Source organism: Balaenoptera physalus, assembly GCF_965194825.1.
Source record: "Balaenoptera physalus genome assembly, chromosome: 2".
NCBI classification, from domain to species: domain Eukaryota; kingdom Metazoa; phylum Chordata; class Mammalia; order Artiodactyla; family Balaenopteridae; genus Balaenoptera; species Balaenoptera physalus.
In genome coordinates, this window is record NC_138883.1 from 118,981,924 (window position 1) to 118,995,064 (window position 13,141).

Sequence of the window (13,141 nt, forward strand, 5' to 3'; positions counted from 1 at the left end):
ACGATGTCAACCCACCTCTTTCAAGCACATTGACAGAGTGAGAATCACTCTGTGAGGCCCTGTCTGGGGCAAGGACAGATAGATGTCCCTGCTGAATCAGGCAAACTGACTTCTTCCCTGCCTCTCCCCTGCCCACCTTTGCCTCACCTGCTGTCTGTCCTTCCTCCCCGGGAATAATGGTGCCCAAGTAGGAAACCTGGCCCCAGACCTGCCCTTTATCTCCAAAGGTGCGTCCTCTAAGGTCAGGGGTCTGACACCTAGAGCCATTTTTCCTGGGTTTTTCTGCCCAGACTGGCATCTGTCCTGCTGGAACCTCTGGCTGGATTTCCCCCCTTACCAAGTCAGGCTGTGTATGGTGTTGAATGATAAAAAAAGGAAAATCATGGCTCTCATACAGATAAAAAATGAACACATGTTAAAGATTGTGTTTAACTCAGTATTAATGAGGGAATCAGGCAGATGTTACAACCAGTTCAAAGAAGAATTCAAAGAAGCCTTAATTTATATGGAATAAAGGAATGTTTCAATAAATTTAGAAATACATGTAAAACTGGCTTTTTCTATTGGTGGGGGGAGGGTCTAAATCTCCAGCAAACAATCTACTTGCATGATTATAAACAATTATTTTGCACTGCTATCAGTCATCCACAAGGTACAGGTTGTAAAAAAAGAGATGTTTGTTTAAAAATATATAGAGAGAGCATCAGAAGAATGTGTTCTAATCAAAACAATGCATAGTTTTCCATTGGAAACATCCAGTAATTTTTTTTTTTAATTCAAAATTTCCTTACAGTGATCAGACTCTCTGAGCTGTGAAGCAGAGGAAATGGGACTTAGTAGGTACTGGAGATGTCAGGGAAGGCTTCCTGGAGGAGAGGGGGAGGACAGGATAGGAAAGGGGAGGGCACTAGCAGAGACCACTGGTTGTCCCTGAATATTCCTCCTCCCGTTCTTCATTACTAATACTATCCCTTATTTTTTTTAATTTATTTTTTGGCTGTGCCGTGCAGCATGTGGGATCTTAGTTCCTCAGTTCCCCGACGAGGTATCGAACCCGTGCCCCCTGCATTGGGAGCGCGGAGTCTCAACCAGTGGACCACCAGGGAAGTCCCCACTATCCCTTATTCTTAGCTGGGCATGGGGTGGTCCAGAATAAAGACTATATTTCCTAGCCTCCCTTGTAGTGGGTGTGACCACGTGACCCCGTTCTGGCCAATAGGATGAGTGCCGTGAGGGACGTAGGGTAAGCGTCCCCAAAAGGAAAAGGTGTTACTCTTTGTCCTTCTCCTTCTTGCCGACTGAAATGTGAAACTCAAGCTCTTGGACCATGAAGTAGAGGCTGTGAGTGGAAGATGGTGGAGCAAAAAAGGAAGGTCCTAGACATCCTTGTAAAGTCACCTGACCAACCGTGGACTACCCACCTCCAAACTTGTTTGGTGTGAGAGAGAAATAAATGTCTGTCTTATTCAAACCACTGTTATTTGGGGTTTTCTGTTCTTTTTTTTTACTGCCCTAGCCCTGACTTTACACCTGTGTTGGGTAGAAACTTTGCATGGCCTCCCTTCTCTGACTCAGCAGCCCCCAACTCAGCCAACATGAGCGGGGCTCCCTCAGTGGGGGCAGTGGACGGTCTTTGGGGCATGCATCCCTTTCAGGCAGCCCAGTCTTTTAGGCGCCCTTAGCCCTTCATGATTTTCCTCTCTTCACCCTTCTCCATGTCTCCCCAACAAGCACCCTCCACTCGGGCTAAGTGGGAACCCTCATCCTTTCCAGGTTCATTTCCAACTCCATGCTTTTGCTCCTGTCTCAAGAAGAAGTAGGCAGTATGAACTGCCCATTAACCAAGGAAGAAATTGGAAAAGCAGTGCAATTTTTACCTTTAATAAAAACTCTGGCTGCAGAGAAACAGAAATCTGCTTGAAGCTGTCAGAGAGTCAACACAGTCGTGAAGAATTCCTAGAGCAAGATACAGGAGGAGGCAAAAATTCAGAGAGGGAGGCTCAGCATTTAGAGCTGTTTTCCCATGGCAGGCAGCGGGGGCGGGGGTGTGTTGCCAATCCTAAAAAGACAGCTGGGAAGCTGAGCAGTACTTTGAACAGCTTTGAGATTACTACAGAGATAAAAGTAGGAGCCCAGGGCCTGCCAAAGTTTGGGGCAGGGTGTGTGAATGGCTCTTATAAATCCACAGACCACTGGTTTGAGACCCTGGAAGGCTGTACCTTGGGAGTAAGGGTGATCTGGAAGCCAGACCTCACATAGACTGCAGCCCAGCTTTGAGTCTCAATCCCTAAAATTGGATTAAAATGATCTTTGGGGCTTCCCTGGTGGCGCAGTGGTTGAGAGTCTGCCTGCTAATGCAGGGGACACAGGTTCGAGCCCTGGTCTGGGAGGATCTCACATGCTGCGGAGCGACTGGGCCCGTGAGCCACAGCTGCTGAGCCTGCGCGTCTGGAGCCTGTGCTCCGCAACAAGAGAGGCCATGATAGTGAGAGGCCCGCGCACCGTGATGAGGAGTGGCCCCTGCTTGCCGCAACTGGAGAAAGCCCTCGCACAGAAACGAAGACCCAACACAGCCAAAAATAAATAAATAAATAAATTTAAAAATGATCTTTAATTTCTAGTGAGTTCAGGCACCGGGACAGGAAAACAAAATTGTCTCTGCAGGAAGATAACATTATGTTAATCCTCAAAACATGTTACAAACTAATTTTTTTTTTTTTAATATTCGGCACACAACTAAGGCAGCCAGGCACAGGAGGAGACCAGACAATTGAACCAAGAGCTAGCAGAAACAACAGACAATAGAAACACTCTCAGAGGATGGTTGCAAAACTCTTGCCTTCAAGCCTGACTGGGGCAAGGGCTATTCATGAAAAGCAGAAGCTCTTGAGTTCTTAAACCCATTTGAAGAAGCCAAGCGAACCTATGAGGAGGGTTTAAAACACAAAGCAAACAATCCTCAGCTCAAAGAGGGTTTACAGAGTATGGAGGCCTGGCTGGCAGAAAGGAAATTCATGAACCCTTTCAACATGTCCAATCTGTACCAGAAGTTGGAGCGTGATCCCAGGACAATACCTCCACCACCACCTCCTCCCAAAAAGGAGACCAAGCCAGAGCCAATGGAAAAAGATCTTCAGGAGAGTAAGAAGCAGGCACTGAAAGGAAAAGAATTGGGGAATGATGCTTGTAAGAAGAAAGATTCTGATGCAACCCTGAAGCTCTATGACGGAGCCACAGGCCTGGACCCCACCAACATGACTTTCGAGACCAACCAAGCAGCCGTGTACATTGAAAAGGGCAACTACAGTGAATTCCGGGAGCTTTTTGAGAAAGCCATTGAAGTTGGCGAAGAAGACTACCGACAGACTACCAGAGCTTATGCTCAAATTGGCAACACCTATTTCAAAGAAGAAAAGTACAAGGATGCCATCCATTTCTACAACAAGTCTCTGGCAGAGCACTGAACCCCAGATGTGCTCAAGAAATGCCAACAGGAAGAGAAAATCCTGCAGGAGCAAGAGTGACTGGCCTACATAAACCCTGAGTGGGCTTTAGAGGAGAAGAACAAAGGCAATGCATGTTTTCAGAAAAGGGACTATCCCCAGGCCAGGAAGCATTAAACGGAAGCCATCAAACAGAACTCAAAAGATGCTAAATTGTACAGCAATCAAGCTTCCTGCTATAGCAACCTCCTGGAGTTTCAGATGGCACTCAAGGACTGTGAGGCATGTATCCGGCTAGAGCCAATGTTCATCAAGGGTTATACATGGAAAGCAGCTGCCCTAGAAGTGATGAAAGACTACCCAAAGGCCACAAATGTCTACCAGAAGACACCAGACCTGGACTCCAACTGTAAAGGAAGCAGCGGACAGTTACCAATGCTACCTCATGGCCCAGTACAACCAACACAACAGCCTGAAGATGTGAAGTGATGGGCTGTGGCTGCCTTGAGGTGCAGCAGATAATGAGTGACCCGGCCATGCAGCTCATCCTGGAACAGGTGCAGAAGTACCCCTAGGAATGTAAATTGGTACAGCCACTATGGAAAACAGTATGGAGGTTCCTCAAAAAACAAAAAAAAGAGTTGCCATATGACCTAGCAATCCCACTCCTGGGCATACATCCAGATAAAACTATAATTTGAAAAACACGCACCCCTATGTTCATAGAAGAACTATTTACAATAGCCAAGACATGGAAACAACCTAAATGACCATCGACAGATGAATGGATAAAGAAGATGTGGTACATATACACAATGTAATATTACTCAGCCATCAAAAAGAGCAAAAGAATGCCATTTGCAGCAACATGGATGGATCTAGAGATTATCATACTAAGCGAAGTAAGTCAGAAAGAGAAAGACAAATACCATACGATATCACTTATATGTGGAATCTAAAATATGACACAAATCAACACGTCTACGAAACAAAAACAAACTCACAGATATAAAGAACAGACTTGTGGTTGCCGAAGTGGGGTGGGTAGGAGAAGGAAGGATTGGGAGTTTGGGATTAGCAGAGGCAAACTATTATATACAGGATGGATAAACAACAAGGTCCTACTGTATAGCACAGGGAACTATATTCAATATCCTGTGACAAACCATAATGGAAAAGAATATGAAAAAACCATAATGGAAAAGAAATATCCTGTGACAAACCATAATGGAAAAGAATATATATATATATACACACACATACACACACACACACACCACACACACACATATATATATGGGACCTGGGCCCCTTTGCTGCAGTGCTGCAGTGCTTGCACCTGGACACACATCTCCTCGAGCAACAAAATACAAAGGAAGTATCAATATAAGGGACTTAAAATAACTGCATGCATGCACAGTTGGGGCAAATTCTGGACAACGAGATACAAAGAGACCAAAAAGCCCAACTGCCACTTCTGAAGAGCTGAAAGCAAAAGCAGGGTACTGCGCATGCCCCCTGCACACACCACCACCTAAGGGGTGGGCAAACCTCCTAAGCCACCCCTCTGGCCCGACCCCTGGTCACACCCCTACCCTCACCCCATATTAGGAACCAGCTCGCCCCACCTCAGAGAGTGAGCAAGCAAGGGAACCTGTTGTTTGTTCTCGCTCCCCCGTGCTGCGGCAGGAGCCCCAATAAAGCCTTGCCTGAATTTCTTGTCTGGCCTCTGATCAATTTCTATTGATTAAGGAGGCCAAGAACCCTGATCGGTAACATACATTGTGGTGACACCACGAAGGGACTATCGGCCCCTTCCCAGGAGAGGATCTGGGCACCTCTGGGACCACTGAACGCAGCTACCCTGTGGTGACAAGCGGCCACCTGAACCTCTTGTTTCAGCGTCACCACGTTTGGTAAGTCTGCTTTCTTGGCCCCTGAGGGCCTCAGTACCCTCATTCAGGCAACGTTTTCCCCCTCTCCTTGTTCCTTTTCCTTCACCACTTTCTCTTTCCCCTTTGTCCCTTTCCCTCTCCTGAAATCTCTCTACTTCTCTCTCTGTCCTCTCTTACTTCTGTCCTGTCCTTCCAAGAGAGTGGATATCAGGCAGCTACCTCATCACTCCTCTCAGCTTGTGAGACCTGCTCCCTCTGGCTGGCAATGGCTCACCTTGACAGGTGACAAGCAGAGGTGGGAGAGGCTCACCTCACACCTTGGTCCAGTGGGCTCTTCCCGACTGGAGATTTGTGAGTGATAGAGGTTCAAACCTCATATCGTGTAGCGTCTGGAAGTCTGATCCTCCCAATATTCTTGACTTTATTTTCCTGCCTCCAAGAGAAGTCCTGTTGGGAACGGGCTGAAGCAGCAGATTTCTATATACTGGTGTACACGTGGGTGAGAGCCCCACCTGTGGATTGGGGACCCACAGATGACGTACAACTGGCTGGTTTCTGGGCTTGATCACCCGGTGGGCAGTGGACAGGGTGCTCTCTCCTTCACTGGCCCTTTCTGGAAGCGCACAGATTGTTGCCTGAATAGACACTGACAGGGGGCAGGTTGAAATAGCAATCGCTTTCTCTTTCTCTTTTTCAGTCTTTTCTGTCCCTCCTCCCTTTACCTCTCCTTTGGTCCTCACCCTTATATTTCCATCTCCCTTCATCCTGAAGACTCCTTGTTTGTATCTTTAAGTTTCTGTCATTGATACATGTTTTTTTTTGTTGTTTTTTGTTTTTGTTTTTTGGCTGCATTGGGTCTTTGTTGCTGTGTGCGGGCTTTCTCTAGTTGCGGCAAGTGGGGGATACTCTTCGTTGCAGTGCATGGGCTTCTCATTGCGGTGGCTTCTCTTGTTGCGGATCTCGGGCTCTAGGCGCGCAGGCTTCAGTAGTTGTGGCTCACGGGCTCAGTAGTTGTGGCTGGCGGGCGCTAGAGCGCAGGCTCAGTAGATGTGGCGCACGGGCTTAGTTGCCCCGCGGCATGTGGGATCCTCCCGGACCAGGACTCAAACCCATGTCCCCTGCATTGGCAGGAGGATTCCCAACCACTGCGCCACCAGGGAAGCCCCCTGGTACGTGTTTTTGAAAGGACCTTTGTTTTATGTAGTTTTGTCTGTCTAACTGCTCGTGCAAGTCTCTGCCAACATTGTGAGCATGGTGGAGCATTTACGCCTTGAAATGAAAATGCAGCCCACATAAACTGGGACTCCAGCCTTGGGTTACTTAGTGAGATCTTAAAGAGCAAAAAAAGAAGAGAGGAGCTTGCCTCTCTCTCCTCTGCCTTTGTAACGTAACTCTGCCTGGGCTCTCAGGAACCACCTGATTCATCTGTAGTCCCCCAGACTGAGGGGAAAAACAAAAGAGGGTTTTTAAATTCAAGCAGGAAAACTCTGAGATCTCTGGTTCTGTCTTTATGTAAAAACTAACTTGTAAATAAGCTGTATTTAATTAACTTAAAGAAAATTGAGTACTTATATACATTCTCAGAAATTTAAAAGAAAACGTGGGGCTTCCCTGGTGGCGCAGTGGTTGAGAATCTGCCTGCTAATGCAGGGGACACGGGTTCAAGCCCTGGTCTGGGAAGATCCCACATGCCGCGGAGCAACTAGGCCCGTGAGCCACAATTACTGAGCCTGCGCGTCTGGAGCCTGTGCTCCGCAACAAGAGAGGCCGCGATAGTGAGAGGCCCACGCACCACGATGAAGAGTGGCCCCCACTCGCCGCAACTGGAGAAAGCCCTCGCACAGAAAAAACGAAGACCCAACACAGCCAAAAATAAGAAAAAAAATAATAAATAAATAATAAATTTAAAAATTTAAAACAAAACCAAAAAAAACATAAAATCTGGAAAAAAGTTGAACACCTATATACCCACTGCAGACTTTACAATTAGTATTAAAAAAAAAAAAAAGAAAGAAAATTAATAAGGAAACACAAGCTTTAAATGACACAATAGACCAGATAGATTTAATTGATATTTATAGGACATTCCATCCAAAAACAGCAGATTACACTTTCTTTTCAAGTGTGCATGGAACATTCTCCAGGATAGATCACATCTTGGGTCACAAATCAAGCCTCAGTAAATTTAAGAAAATTGAAATCATATCAAGCATCTTTTCTGACCACAACGCTATGAGACTAGATATCAATTACAGGGGAAAAAAACGTAAAAAACACAAACACATGGAGGCTAAGCAATACGTTACTAAATAACCAAGAGATCACTGAAGAAACCAAAGAGGAAATCAAAAAATACCTAGAGACAAATGACAATGAAAACACGACAATCCAAAACCTATGGGATGAAGCAAAAGCAGTTCTAAGAGGGAAGTTTATAGCAATACTATCCTACCTCAAGAAACAACAAACAACTCAAATAAACAATCTAACCTTACACCTAAAGGAACTAGAGGAAGAAGAACAAACAAAACCCAAAGTTAGTAGAAGGAAGGACATCATAAAGATCAGAGCAGAAATAAATGAAATAGAGACAAAGAAAACAATAGCAAAGATCAATAAAACTAAAAGCTGGTTCTTTGAGAAGATAAACAAAACTGATAAACCATTAGCCAGACTCATCAAGAAAAAGAGGGAGAGGACTCAAATCAATAAAATTAGAAATGAAAAAGGAGAAGTTACAACAGACACCGCAGAAATACAAAGCATCCTAAGAGACTACTACAAGCAACTCTATGCCAATAAAATGGACAACCTGGAAGAAATGGACAAACTCTTAGAAAGGTATAACCTTCCAAGACTGAACCAGGAAGAAACAGAAAATATGAACAGACCAATCACAAGTAATGAAATTGAAACTGTGATTAAAAATCTTCCAACAAACAGAAGTCCAGAACCAGATGGCTTCACAGGTGAATTCTATCAAACATTTAGAGAAGAGCTAACACCCATCCTTCTCAAACTCTTCCAAAAAATTGCAGAGGAAGGAACACTCCCAAAGTCATTCTATGAGGCCACCATCACCCTGATACCAAAACCAGACAAAGATACTACAAAAAAAGCAAACTACAGACCAATATCACTGATGAATATAGATGCAAAAATCCTCAACAAAATACTAGCAAACAGAATCCAACAACACATTAAAAGGATCATACACCATGATCAAGTGGGATTTATCCCAGGGATGCAAGGATTCTTCAATATACGCCAATCAATGTGATACACCATATTAACAAATTGAAGAATAAAAACCATATGATCATCTCAATAGATGCAGAAAAAGCTTTTGACAAAATTCAACACCATTTATGATAAAAACTCTCCAGAAAGTGGGCATAGAGGGAACCTACCTCAACATAATAAAGGCCATATACGACAAACCCACAGCAAACACCATTCTCAATGGTGAAAAACTGAAAGCATTTCCGCTAAGATCAGGAACAAGACAAGGATGCCCACTCTCACCACTATTACTCAACATAGTTTTGGAAGGCCTAGCCACGGCAATCAGAGAAGAAAAAGAAATAAAAGGAATACAAATTGGAAGAGAAGAAGTAAAACTGTCACTGTTTGCAGATGACATGATACTATACAGAGAGAATCCTAAAGATGCCACCAGAAAACTACTACAGCTAATGAATAAATTTGGTAAAGTTGCAGGATACAAAACTAATGCACAGAAATCTCTCGCATTCCTATACACTAATGATGAAAAATCTGAAAGAGAAATTAAGGAAACACTCTCATTTACCATTGCAACAAAAAGAATAAAATACCTAGGAATAAACCTACCTAGGGAGACAAAAGACCTGTATGCAGAAAACTATAAGACAATGATGAAAGAAATTAAAGATGATACAAACAGATGGAGAGATATACCATGTTCTTGGATTGGAAGAATCAACATTGTGAAAATGACTACAGTGCCCAAAGCAATCTACAGATTCAGTGCAATCCCTATCAAATTACTAATGGCATTTTTTACAGAGCTAGAACAAAAAATCTTAAAATTTGTATGGAGACAAAAAAGACCCCGAATAGCCAAAGCCATCTTGAGGGAAAAAAACAGAGCTGGAGGAATCAGACTCCCTGACTTCAGACTATACTACAAAGCTACAGTAATCAAGACAATATGGTACTGGCACAAAAGCAGAAATATAGATCAATGGAACAGGATAGAAAGCCCAGAGATAAACCCACGCATCTATGGTCAACTGATCTATGACAAAGGAGGCAAGGATATACAATGGAGAAAAGACAGTCTCTTCAATAAGTGGTGCTGGGAAAACTGGACAGCTACATGTAAAAGAATGAAATTAGAACACTCCCTAACACCATACACAAAAATAAAAGAAGAAAGACCTAAATGTAAGACCAGACACTATAAAACGCTTAGAGGAAAACATAGGAAGAACACACTTTGACATAAATCACAGCAAGATCTTTTTTCATCCATCTCCTAGACTAATGGAAATAAAAACAAACAAATGGGACCTAATGAAACTTAAAAGCTCCTGCACAGCAAAGGAAACTACAAACAGGACAAAAAGACAACCCTCAGAATGGGAGAACATATTTGCAAACGAATCAATGGACAAAGGATTAATCTCCAAAATATATAAACAGCTCATGCAGCTCAATATTAAAAAAACAAACACCCCAATCCAAAAATGGGCAGAAGACCTAAACAGACATTTCTCCAAAGAAAACATACAGATGGCCAAGAAGCACATGAAAAGCTGCTGAACATCACTAATTATTAGAGCAATGCAAATTAAAACTACAATGAGGTATCACCTCACACCAGGTAGAATGGGCATCATCAGAAAATCTACAAACAACAAATGCTGGAGAGGGTGTGGAGAAAAGGGAACCCTCTTGCACTGTTGGTGGGAATGTAAATTGATAGAGCCACTATGGAGAACAGTATGGAGATTCCTTAAAAAACTAAAAATAGAATTACCATATGACTCAGCAATCCCACTACTGGGCATATACCCAGAGAAAACCATAATTCAAAAAGACACATGAACCCCAATGTTCATTGCAGCACTATTTACAATAGCCAGAACATGGAAGCAACCTAAATGCCCATCGACAGATGAATGGATAAAGAAGATGTGGTACATATATAAAATGGAATATTACTCAGCCATAAAAAGGAACAAAATTGGGTCATTTGCAGAGACATGGATGGATCTAGAGACTGTCATACAGAGTGAAGTAAGTCAGAAAGAGAAAAACAAATATATATTAACACGTATATGTGGAACCTAGAAAAATGGTACAGATGAACCAGTTTGCAGGGCAGAAATTGAGACACAGATGTAGAGGACTAACGTATCGACACCACAGGGGGCAAGTGGCGGGGGGTGTGTGGTGGGATGAACTGGGAGATTGGGATTGACATGTATACACTAATATGTATAAAATGGATAACTAATAAGGACCTGCTGTATAAAAAAATAAATAAAATTAAATTTAAAAAAATACACCAAAAAAAAAATTGGAAAATTTTCAAAATTGACGGGATGAAAAGGGAAAAACAAACTCTATTGTAACACTACCTGGCCCTTATATAAGCTGGGGAATGGAGAAAAATGGCCTGAAAATAGGTCTCTAAATTATAATACCATCTTGCAATTGGATCTTTACTGTCACAAGATGGGAAGATGGACTGGGGTTCCCTACATTCAAGCGTTCATGATCCTTTACCAAAAACCAGCTCTATGCAACTCCTGTAATCAAAAGCCTGGGGAATCAGAAAACACTCCTGATGTTTTAGATGACCCCATTCTAACCTTCCCCAACTCTCAGGTGGGAAATCAAGCCCCACCTACTTCCCCGGAGCCACCTACTTCTCTGGGTCGCTCTGACCAATCCCAAACTCCGCCTCGCTATGTCCCTTTATATCTTCCATTGCCCCAGGAGGGAGAGACTAGTCCCTCCAGGGTAACCTGTAGTGGAACTTCCTGTCACTCTGAATCAGGTTCAAAGTTAGCCCCCACCTCTGCCCCACAAGGCCTTTACCCCCTTCAGGACGGAGGGATGGCTACAGTGCATGTCCCCTTCTCAATGGGAGACTTAGGAATCTGTAAGGAGTTGTTTGGCAGGTTCTCAGAGAACCTTGACAATTTTAGGGATGAATTTATCAGGTTGGGGTTGACATTCTCTCTCACCTGGCAGGACATCACGGTTATTCTGGCCCACTGTCACACCCCAGATGAAAAGGAGCATATACTGAGGAAGGCCAGGGAACATGGAGATGGCCTACTGGAAACCAGTCTACACCACCATATTTATCAGGCAGGTGAGAACACAATCCCAGAACATGATCCCCACTGGGACTATGAAGATCGTCTAGGCCAGGGTAGGATGAGACATTATATCACTTGCCTATCAGAAGGAATGAAAAGATGTAGGGTGAAGCCTGTAAATTATGATAAGGTCCGAGAGGTTACACAGGAAAAAGATGAAAACCTGGAAATCTTCCTGAGCTGGGTGACAGACGCATTCAGGAAGAACACCAATACAGACCCTGAGTCCTCAGAAGGAAGGACACTCTTGGCCATGCGTTTTATCACCCAGGCTACTCCTGATATCCAGAGAAAATTTCAAAAGCTTGAGGCTGGGCCCCAAACCCCGTTGTCAACCTTGGTAGAGGAGGCCTTCAAGGTCTAGAACAACCGAGACTTAACACTTAACGGAGGAGGCCAATAAGGATAAGAGGCTAATAAAGAAAATGCAGCTTTTGGTTCCTCTGATCCACCCACCACCTCGAGGGGGCCCTGGAGGGCCGAGAAGGCTGGACAGACCACCAAGAAGCTGCCTGGGCCCGAACCAGTGTGCCTTTTGTCGGAAAGGGGGGCACTGGGAGGGGGAATGTCCTGAGCACCCTCTAGTGGGATGCCTGAGGGGCAACTCTGACTGGCCCCAGTTCCTAGTGAATCTCTCTGATGAGAGATTCCCACACACCGACTGACGGAGCCCGAGCACCTGCCCGGCTCCAGATCCCACTCGATCGATCCTCATTACTCCAGCGGAGCCTCAGGTGACCCTTGATGTGGCAGGTAGAAGAACTAAATTTCTTGCAGACACTGGAGCCGCCTGCTCTGTTCTGACTTGGTCAGCTGTCCCCCTCTCCAACCGAGCGTACTGGGCTGGGAGTTGATGGACAGCCAAAAGTAAGGCGATTTACATCTCCCCTTGCCTGCAGAATCGGGTCCATTATTATTACTTACTCCTTTTTGTATATGCCAGAATGCCCTGTCCCTCTCCTCGGGAGAGATGTGCTAAATAAGTTAGGAGCTAGTATATTCTTAGGACAGGGTGAAGTCCAACGAGGTAGAGAATTCAGAGAATGCCATCTATTAGTAGCCCCAGATGACCCACCTGCTGGTCATTATAATTCTCCCCAAAACATCCCCCAAGGTGTTAGAGAATGAGTAGATCCTGAAGTTTGGAATACATCGGTGCCAGGGAGGGCAAAACGTGTTCCCCCAATAAAAAAAAAGTTTAAGGCCTGGGAAAAATACTCCTGGAAAAGATAATATCCTTTAAAGCCTGAAGCCCTGAGGGGAATCCAACTGCTGCTCAGCAAATTCCTAAAACACTGACTCATTAGGCCCTGCCAATCCCCTTGCAACACCCCCATCCTCCCCATTCAGAAGCCTAACGGGGAATATCCGTTTGTGCAAGACTTACGAGCAGTGAATGAGGCAGCCATCCCTATTCACCCACTGG

General features: G+C 44.3%; 1 protein-coding gene and 1 pseudogene across 4 annotated transcripts in view; one reads left to right on the top strand and one right to left on the bottom strand.

The window, feature by feature from the left end:
* Positions 1-13,141, bottom strand: part of LOC309656333 (taste receptor cell protein 1-like) — a 73,879-nt gene that overhangs the window by 11,996 nt on the left and 48,742 nt on the right. The window lies entirely within an intron of this gene.
* LOC309656345 (stress-induced-phosphoprotein 1 pseudogene) lies at positions 1,972-7,359 on the top strand (annotated as a pseudogene). Its single transcript has one exon. The product of its transcript is annotated as a stress-induced-phosphoprotein 1 pseudogene (transcript).